Source organism: Rutidosis leptorrhynchoides, chromosome 3 (assembly GCF_046630445.1).
Source record: "Rutidosis leptorrhynchoides isolate AG116_Rl617_1_P2 chromosome 3, CSIRO_AGI_Rlap_v1, whole genome shotgun sequence".
In the NCBI taxonomy this organism is placed as follows: domain Eukaryota; kingdom Viridiplantae; phylum Streptophyta; class Magnoliopsida; order Asterales; family Asteraceae; genus Rutidosis; species Rutidosis leptorrhynchoides.
The window spans coordinates 178,908,361-178,919,245 of NC_092335.1; the positions used below are offsets into that span (position 1 = coordinate 178,908,361).

General features: G+C 32.4%; 1 non-coding gene across 1 annotated transcript; it reads left to right on the forward strand.

Moving 5' to 3' along the window:
• The first annotated feature begins 10,514 nt into the window (after nucleotides 1-10,514).
• LOC139903462 (small nucleolar RNA R71) lies at nucleotides 10,515-10,621 on the forward strand. Its single transcript, XR_011778279.1, has one exon. It is a non-coding gene; the product is annotated as a small nucleolar RNA R71 (small nucleolar RNA).
• The last annotated feature ends 264 nt before the right edge of the window (nucleotides 10,622-10,885 follow it).

Below are 10,885 nucleotides of genomic sequence, written 5' to 3' on the forward strand. Positions count from 1 at the left end.
ATATTTCAAAAATTCGTCATGAGTCAAATTAGGTCTTGGAACCGAAATTACTTTACCGAAAAGAGGGGCGCATATTTTTGATAATATTTGATTGATTAAAGTGGGATAAAAAGACAAAAATATTTTTAATTTTATTTTTACCATATTTTTAAAATTAATATTTAAATCTTAAATTAATATTGTAAACTTTATAAAAACAATATATTTAAAATTCTAAATATTTGAAAAATTAATATAAGTTTGGTATGAATTTATAATATGAATTTTTTTTAAAAAAAAAAAAAAAAAATTAAGTTTGGTGTGAATTTTTAATTTTTAAAATATAAATATTTAATTTTATGCATTTTAAATTTTAAGTTTGGTGTGAATTTTTAATATTAATTTTGAATTTTATATTTAAGTTGTGTGAATTTAAAAACAAAAATTTACTTTATCTCATTAAGTTAAGAATATGATTTTTAAAATTCGTCGTAAGTTGAAGACTAGGTCTTTGAACCGAAATTGCTTTACCCGAGGGAGGGACGAGAACTTTTATTATCATTATTTTTAATCTTATTGATTTAAAGTATGCCAAAAACAAAAAAAAAAAAAAAAAAAAACCAAAAATCTTAGCTTTTAAAAACAATCGCTACAAAAAGACAAATTTTAAAATTTTGTCGAAGGACGGACTAGGACATCGACCCAAAACGACCTCGTCCTAAATAACAAGGGAAACAAAATTTTAAAATCAATTACTTAATTGTTTTTATAAGTTAAAGATTATATATAAAAAAAAAAAAAAAAAAAAGAGCAAACTCCGCGACTCGCGGAGTTTGAAGTGCAAACCTCCGCGACTCGCGGAGGGACCAAAACCCAGAAAAAAAATAAAAATAGCTGAACGATCAGTATACTCCCACACACAAAAACAACTCGAATTCTACTGCGAAAAACCCCGAAAAACCACCCAAAAACACCTCAAAAATCCCAATTTTTAACCGTTAATCACCAAATCTTTTGCTAAAATCATGTTGAGAAGGATGATATCTAAGAATTACTCAAGAAAAACGGTAAATTTCTACACCTAAACACCATTTAATTCAAAATTAGGTGTTCTTGAGCTAATTTTTCCCCAATTTGATTTTGATGCTTTTTAGTGTAATTAGACTTAAATTGTTTATGTATTATGCTTGTATAACCTAGATTGATGCTGTTTAACATGATTAGAAGCCTTAAACTTCAAATTTTGAGTAATCTAGGGTTTGTGTTCTTGAGCAAATTTGGGGCTTTTTGATATAAACAGGTTATGGCCGATTTTTGTCATGAATTGTTGCTAAATTGAGTAGTGTAACAGGTCTAGGTAGTTAAATGATCAAAACTTTGAGCCTAAACATGATTTTGAGAATTAAAGTGGACTTTTTCAAGTCTAAAATTCATGAACTTGATTTTTGAAAGATAATGCCATTTGAGACTTGTTTGATTGCTAGTAATGATTATTTTGACATGTTATTTGAGTTGAATGCTTATGAACTTGGCAAAAATTTTCGTATATGCTTATTTGAAAAAGTGTAGATTTGATAAAAATGTGAAAATAAGCTTAAGTTTGATATAAATTGATAATGTCATTGTAATTATTTTGATTGATGATTTTGCTGACACTAATGCATATTTGGATGCACAAAATTTGTGTTTGATGTGTTTTGCAGAATGAAAGGGGTGAATCTTCATCCCAAGCCCGCCATGCTCCTGCTGAGAATTTGGACCAACAGGAGGTAGATAACTACTACAAGCAGGATGTACCTCATCCAGTCATGACCTTTTCAGATATGCACTTGGAACAGTTGCACCCGAACCTGAGATTTGACAGACTTTGGATAGATTATCCAAAATATCAACGGGGTTTGCATACTCTTCACTCTAAGTTTGTTGAGGTACCGAGGGTCATAGAATGGGGACCCTTGGAAGCTGTAGAATTGGCCGGGCCAATTAGGGAATTACTAGTACAGAGGTATGGTAATTCTTCTTTTAATGACTGGATATGTTTATTCACCATACGCAGACCTGTATATAAAGTATGGTGTGAAGAGTTGTTATGTAGTATAGAGTTGAATGATCGGGTAGCTAGTTTAACCGATCGTTCTTTTATTAGATTTTTGTTAGGCGGTTCGATGCGCCACATGTCTTTACTGGACATGGCTCAGGCTTTACGTATATATACGCCTGAGGAATTAGCGTCTGCCGATTGTAGAGGATTGATACTAAACGGTAGAAAGATAGATGAGAATTTTGATACACACGGTGTGTGGAGTCAAATGACAAGCCATCACCGTTTCAAAGGGGGAAACTACTCTTATTTGGATATAGATAGAGCCGAATTAAGAGTAATACATAGGTTTTTAGCTAATTCGATTACACAAAGGGGTAAAAACAAAGAAAAGGTAAATGAACAAGATTTGTTTTACCATATGTGTATTCGAGACCCACACAGCGCTGTAAGTATACCATATTGTGTGGGTTATTATTTATCAGCTATGGTTCGGGGGATGCGTCCACATAGCATAATAGGAGGTGGTATTTTTATTACTTTGATTGGTGAATATCTCGGTGTGGATATAAGTCGGGGGGGATTATTACTAGAAGAGCCGGAACCCCGCGACACTATAGGTTTAAATGTATACCATGGTGCGAAAGTTTTGAAGCGGCGAAATAACGCCGCAGTACGATACCATGGTAGACATCCACAGGTGGAGAGAAACCAGGAACAAGGTAATGTAGGAGGGGGGAATGAGATGCAAGAAATGCATAGGTTTATAGCTTCTCAGGAATACGAAAATGCTAGACAGAGAGCATTTGAAGATTGGCAAGTTCATCAGAACCAGATCATAGCGCATTGCCAACATATAGGTAGAAACTATATTCCTACACCGAAACCCGTCTTCCCTCCTTGGTCGATAGAGATGCAGCCACCATATCCTACGTATGACCCTGCCGAAGCATTCTATAGCACTTATGGTTATGCCTGGAACCCCTATTGGTACCAATATCATCCTTAGTTTACTTATTATTATTTTTTTTTTATTTTGTAATTTGTAATTATTGATACATTTAATATTTTTGTTAATATTGTAATCATTTTTATAATTTCTAACTTTTATTCTTAGATTTTAATAATTTTTGAATGTGGGGTAATATACCAAACTTCAAAAATATGTATATATGTTTGCAGTTTATCTTATGTACACAACAGGGTAAAACAACGCATTTTCAAAGACTGGCATTAAGTTCAGCAAAAGCAACTAATTTTGACGACAAGATGCAAAATATATGTGAAATAACAACAAGACGGAATGAACAAATGATGTGCACCATTTATCATTCAGCAAACAAACGCCAATATATTTGGAAACTTTGGTAAAATTTAATCATTTTCACACTAATCACCCTCAATAATTTAAATTGTTACTGATTTCTTGCAAATGAGGGCATTGCAAGATCTTAAGTGTGGGAAGGGGTTAAATTCTTTCGGATTTTAAAAATTTTTTACTTTATACATTTGGTTACCATTAAAATACTAGTAAAGCAGTAGTTGTATTAGAATCTAGTGCTCTCTGATAAAAAAGAACAGCCCTAGTCTTATATACTGACTACCCAATTCTAGTAAAAATTTTCAATTAAATGAATTCAAATCATGTTTATACATATTTATGAACGATAAAACTAGGTTTTAACACCGAAATTATTGTTACCTCGGAAAGGACATAAATTGAGAAACAAACTAAAATGTTAAAATTCATTTAAAATGGAATAGAGGACGATAAAAAGGAAAATAAAAGCCAAGTGTGGGAAAATTTACCAAGTTATCTTAAACATATGTCACATATATCTTTAACAAATAACTGAAAATACTTTTGCTTTGGACTAAACTAAACTGTTTTACCCAATGAAAGAAAAGAAGAGATGGATCTACACGATGAATCAATTCCATCATTAAAAGGAAGTAAAGTCTTCCGAAAAAGAAACTCGCTTCTTGATTTAGGTCATGAAGTTGTCGTTCAGACCAGCTGTAGGTTGACGAAAAATCTAGAAAAGTCATCACTAAAATCAGCAGGAAATCCACGGACCTCAGCATTAAACAGGGTCGCCAAGTGGTCAGATTTATCCTAACCATGAGAAGGATTTATCTCGTACAATGGGGGGCACCATGCAAATTAGCTGGATAAGACTAATGAATCAGATCTCCAGAAAGGATAATCTCCTTAAAGATTAAAAATCAGCTTTTAAGACTGATATTACTCAATCCTAGAGATTGACCTTAAAGATTGAGAATTCAAACTCATGGAATTCAATGATATCTAAACTCGAGCTTAAACAAGAAAATATTTTGATCAAAATTACAAACCGATTTGTTTTCTGAAAACCCTATTTTCAATGCGTTCATTACCATTGAACGTAAAATCCTAGGAATTCACCTGGAATTCATTAGGTCACCTGAACTAAATCGGGTGTCAACCGTAAGAACGGTGGTTGCATAGCATGGTCAAAGACAGGACCTTGTGCCAGACCGAAAAATTATAAGGGTGAGCTTTACTATTGCTCCTACCAAGGATAGTAATTGCGTCCGACACGTTATAGACCATAATCAAAAGCATGTCACGGGACATTGCCTTAACAGTTGCTTGTTCAACGCTTTCCTTTCAACCGGACGGTAGTTTACCGAAAGGTAATATACGGGACAAGTAAACTGGACGTGTTGCTTTCCAAATACAAGGTTAGCAAGTGGGTGACACAAAACCGCAAGTTTTGAGCTAAAATTTTCAAATCTGAAACCCACCAAACCCACAAAAATATTTTGCAAACACCGGTAAAGGGTTATTCCGGAAAACTTATCTAGGGTAAAAACTAGATTTCAAAAGATCAAATGTTTTCATAAAGATCCAATTTCCTTAATGGATCTAAATTTTTATAGTCATGTGGGACTGTAAACCATATCGTTACTACCATTGTTTATACCGCCGTATAGAAATCACTGATGTACAAAGTGTGAAGAATAAAGAAGTGATTCTAGTATTTCAAGACGATATTGCTTGAGGACAAGCAACGCTCAAGTGTGGGAATATTTGATAATGCTAAAAACGAACATATATTTCATAGCATTATTCCTCAAGAAAGACAAGCTTTTAGTTGCAATTGTTCTATTTACAAGTGATATTCGTTTAAATAATAAAAGGTGAAGACAAAAGACAGATTCGACGAATTAAAGACGCAAACGACCAAAAAGCTCAAAAGAACAAAAGACAATCAAAAAGGTTCCAATTATTGATAAGAAACGTCTCGAAATTACAAAAGTACAAAATTCAAAACGCAAAGTACAAGATATTAAATTGTACGCGAGGACGTTCGAAAATCCGGAACCGGGACCAGAGTCAACTCTTAACGCTCGACGCAACCGACTAAAAATTACAAGTTAACTATGTATATAAATATAATATAATATATAATTAATTATATTAATTATATATATATTATATATATATTATTAAAACCGTCGGCAGCAAGAAACTCCAAGGGTGTGAGCTGTAAATACATCCTCCGCGACTCGCGGAGTTTGAAGGGGTTTTTGCCGCGAGTCGCGGAGCCCCAATTTTCAACTCTGGCTATAAAGCCAACCGAATTCTGATCAAATTTCATCATCTTTTTTCTTCCTCTTCATACGTAAAATTTATATTTATAATTTATATTTTAATTTTAATTATAATTCTAATAATAAGGGTATGTTAGCGAATGTTGTAAGGGTGTAAGTCGAAATTCTGTCCGTGTAACGCTACGCTATTTTTAATCATTGTAAGTTATGTTCAACCTTTTTATATTAATGTCTCGTAGCTAAGTTATTATTATGCTTATTTAAAACGAAGTAATCATGATGTTGGGCTAATTACTAAAATTGGGTAATTGGGCTTTGTACCATAATTGGGGTTTGGACAAAAGAACGACACTTGTGGAAATTAGACTATGGGCTATTAATGGGCTTTATATTTGTTTAACTAAATGAAAGTTTGTTAATGTTAATATAAAGATTTACAATTGGGCGTCCCTATAAATTACCATATACACTCGATCGGACACGATGGGCGGGGTATTTATATGTACGAATAATCGTTCATTTAACCGGACACGGGAATGGATTAATAGCCACTAGAATAATTAAAACAGGGGTGAAATTACATTCAAGGGTAATTGGTGTAATTGTTAACAAAGTAGTAAAACCTTGGTTTACACGCAGTCGATAACCTGGTGTATTCATTAAACAAAGTATTAAAACCTTGTTACAATTCGAATCCCCAATTAGTTGGAATATTTAACTTCGGGTATAATAATAATTTGATGAGGACACTCGCACTTTATATTTATGACTGATGGACTGTTATGGACAAAAACCAAACGGACATATTGAATAATCCAGGACAAAGGACAATTAACCCATGGGCATAAAACTAAAATCAACACGTCAAACATCATGATTACGGAAGTTTAAATAAGCATAATTCTTTTATTTCATATTTAATTTCCTTTATTTTATATTTAATTGCACTTCTAATTATCGCACTTTTATTTATTTTATTTTATCGCACTTTTAATTATCGTACTTTTTAATTATCGCAATTTTATTTTATCGCATTTTTGTTATTCGCAATTTCATTATCGTTATTTACTTTACGCTTTAATTTAAAGTCTTGTATTTATTTTATATTTTACATTAGGTTTTAACTGCGACTAAAGTTTTAAAATCGACAAACCGGTCATTAAACGGTAAAACCCCCCTTTATAATTATAATATTACTTATATATATTTGTATTTTTATAAAAGTAAACTAATATAGCGTTGAGCTTTGTTTAAAGATTTCCCTGTGGAACGAACCGGACTTACTAAAAACTACACTACTGTACGATTAGGTACACTGCCTATAAGTGTTGTAGCAAGGTTTAAGTATATCCATTCTATAAATAAATAAATATCTTGTGTAAAATTGTATCGTATTTAATAGTATTTTCCTAGTAAAATAATAACTATTTTATATACACCTCGCTTAACGCCAAGTATTTATTTATTTAATAGTTATTCTTGTATCGTATTTAATAGTTATTGTATCGTAGGAAAATACTATTAAATTGTATTATTTAATTGTATTATTTTACTAGGAAAATACTATTAAATACGATACAATTTTACACAAGATATTTATTTATTTATAGAATGGATATACTTAAACCTTGCTACAACACTTATAGGCAGTGTACCTAATCGTACAGTAGTGTAGTTTTTAGTAAGTCCGGTTCGTTCCACAGGGAAATCTTTAAACAAAGCTCAACGCTATATTAGTTTACTTTTATAAAAATACAAATATATATAAGTAATATTATAATTATAAAGGGGGGTTTTACCGTTTAATGACCGGTTTGTCGATTTTAATTGTATTATTTTACTAGGAAAATACTATTAAATACGATACAATTTTACACAAGATATTTATTTATTTATAGAATGGATATACTTAAACCTTGCTACAACACTTATAGGCAGTGTACCTAATCGTACAGTAGTGTAGTTTTTAGTAAGTCCGGTTCGTTCCACAGGGAAATCTTTAAACAAAGCTCAACGCTATATTAGTTTACTTTTATAAAAATACAAATATATATAAGTAATATTATAATTATAAAGGGGGGTTTTACCGTTTAATGACCGGTTTGTAGATTTTAAAACTTTAGTCGCAGTTAAAACCTAATGTAAAATATAAAATAAATACAAGACTTTAAATTAAAGCGTAAAGTAAATAACGATAATGAAATTGCGAATAACAAAAATGCGATAAAATAAAATTGCGATAATTAAAAAGTACGATAATTAAAAGTGCGATAAAATAAAATAAATAAAAGTGCGATAATTAGAAGTGCAATTAAATATAAAATAAAGGAAATTAAATATGAAATAAAAGAATTATGCTTATTTAAACTTCCGTAATCATGATGTTTGACGTGTTGATTTTAGTTTTATGCCCATGGGTTAATTGTCCTTTGTCCTGGATTATTCAATATGTCCGTTTGGTTTTTGTCCATAACAGTCCATCAGTCATAAATATAAAGTGCGAGTGTCCTCATCAAATTATTATTATACCCGAAGTTAAATATTCCAACTAATTGGGGATTCGAATTGTAACAAGGTTTTAATACTTTGTTTAATGAATACACCAGGTTATCGACTGCGTGTAAACCAAGGTTTTACTACTTTGTTAACAATTACACCAATTACCCTTGGATGTAATTTCACCCCTGTTTTAATTATTCTAGTGGCTATTAATCCATTCCCGTGTCCGGTTAAATGAACGATTATTCGTACATATAAATACCCCGCCCATCGTGTCCGATCGAGTGTATATGGTAATTTATAGGGACGCCCAATTGTAAATCTTTATATTAACATTAACAAACTTTCATTTAGTTAAACAAATATAAAGCCCATTAATAGCCCATAGTCTAATTTCCACAAGTGTCGTTCTTTTGTCCAAACCCCAATTATGGTACAAAGCCCAATTACCCAATTTTAGTAATTAGCCCAACATCATGATTACTTCGTTTTAAATAAGCATAATAATAACTTAGCTACGAGACATTAATATAAAAAGGTTGAACATAACTTACAATGATTAAAAATAGCGTAGCGTTACACGGACAGAATTTCGACTTACACCCTTACAACATTCGCTAACATACCCTTATTATTAGAATTATAATTAAAATTAAAATATAAATTATAAATATAAATTTTACGTATGAAGAGGAAGAAAAAAGATGATGAAATTTGATCAGAATTCGGTTGGCTTTATAGCCAGAGTTGAAAATTGGGGCTCCGCGACTCGCGGCAAAAACCCCTTCAAACTCCGCGAGTCGCGGAGGATGTATTTACAGCTCACACCCTTGGAGTTTCTTGCTGCCGACGGTTTTAATAATATATATATAATATATATATAATTAATATAATTAATTATATATTATATTATATTTATATACATAGTTAACTTGTAATTTTTAGTCGGTTGCGTCGAGCGTTAAGAGTTGACTCTGGTCCCGGTTCCGGATTTTCGAACGTCCTCGCGTACAATTTAATATCTTGTACTTTGCGTTTTGAATTTTGTACTTTTGTAATTTCGAGACGTTTCTTATCAATAATTGGAACCTTTTTGATTGTCTTTTGTTCTTTTGAGCTTTTTGGTCGTTTGCGTCTTTAATTCGTCGAATCTGTCTTTTGTCTTCACCTTTTATTATTTAAACGAATATCACTTGTAAATAGAACAATTGCAACTAAAAGCTTGTCTTTCTTGAGGAATAATGCTATGAAATATATGTTCGTTTTTAGCATTATCACATATCTAGGCATTCCTGAAATTACATCAATAAAAGGAAGATTTACATTTATCTGTTTAAACATATCCAAGAATTTGAATTGCTCGGCTTCAAGTTTCTCTTTCTTCATTTTACTCGGGTAAGGAAGTGGTGGTTGGTATGGTTTAACATAAGGTTTAGCCTTAACTGTGTTATCTTCAATAACCTTCTCAACTACCGGTTCTTTTTCCTTATCTTGATCAGGTTGTGGTTCTTGTGGAGTAGGAATAGCTTCATCAGAAGTTACAGGTATTTCAGGTGGTTTAAGTGTTGTACCACTTCTTGTGGTAATGGCTTTAGCTGTTTCATTCCGGGGGTTAGCATTTGTATCACTAGGTAGACTTTCCGGTTTTCTTTCACCTATTAACCTTGCTAGGTTACTTACTTCTTGTTCCAGATTTTGAATAGAAGCTTGTTGATTTCTAAATGCTTGAGCATTTTGTTCATTGGTTTGTTTCCGAGATGTGAAAAACTGCGTTTGAGTTTCAACTAGCTTTGTCATCATATCTTCTAAATTTGGCTTTTTATCATCGGTTTGTTGTGGTGGTTTGTTTTGAAAATTAGGTCTTTGCTGGTTGTAAGTATTGTTAGATACTTGTTGATTGCTAGGACCTTGTTGGTTGTTGTATGGAATATTTCGGTTATAGTTCTGGTTTTGATTGTAAATCGGTCTTGGCGGTTGATAATTATTCTGATAATTATTTCCAGGCCTTTGGTTTATGTATGAAATATTCTCTCTTTGTTCCATTGTTAATTCAATATTGAGACAATCTTTTGTCAAATGTGGTCCTCCACGCTGCTCACAACTAATTCGTATTGAGTGAATATCCTTAGTCATCTTTTCCATTCGTCTCTCGACAGCATCTATCTTTGCGGAAATGGAATCTAAGTCATGGCTAGAATCTGCTCTAGCTGCTTTAGATGATCTAACGATATCTTTTTCTTGGTGCCACTCATATGAGTGGGAAGCAGTGTTATCAATAATTTTGTAAGCATCAGTTTCGGTTTTCTTCATAATAGAACCACCAGCTGCTATATCTATGTCTTTCCTTGTAGTGATGTTGCATCCTTGGTAGAATATTTGTACTATTTGACAGGTGTCTAAACCATGTTGTGGACATCCTCTCAATAACTTTCCAAATCTTGTCCACGCCTCATATAGAGTTTCATTCAGTTTCTGTGTAAACGTAGCAATTTCTGCTTGAAGTCTTACGGCTTTAGATGCAGGAAAGAATTGTTTAAGAAATTTTTCAACTAAAACGTCCCATGTATCAATCGCCCCTTCAGGTAACGATTCCAACCAATCTTTGGCTTCTCCCTTTAAAGTCCAGGGAAATAACATGAGATATATCTGTTCATCCTCCACTTCTCAGATTTTAAATAGTGTGCAGATCCTATTAAAGGTACGAAGATGTTCATTTGGATCTTCCTTCGGCGCACCACTAAATTGGCATTGATTAGTCACCATGTGTAG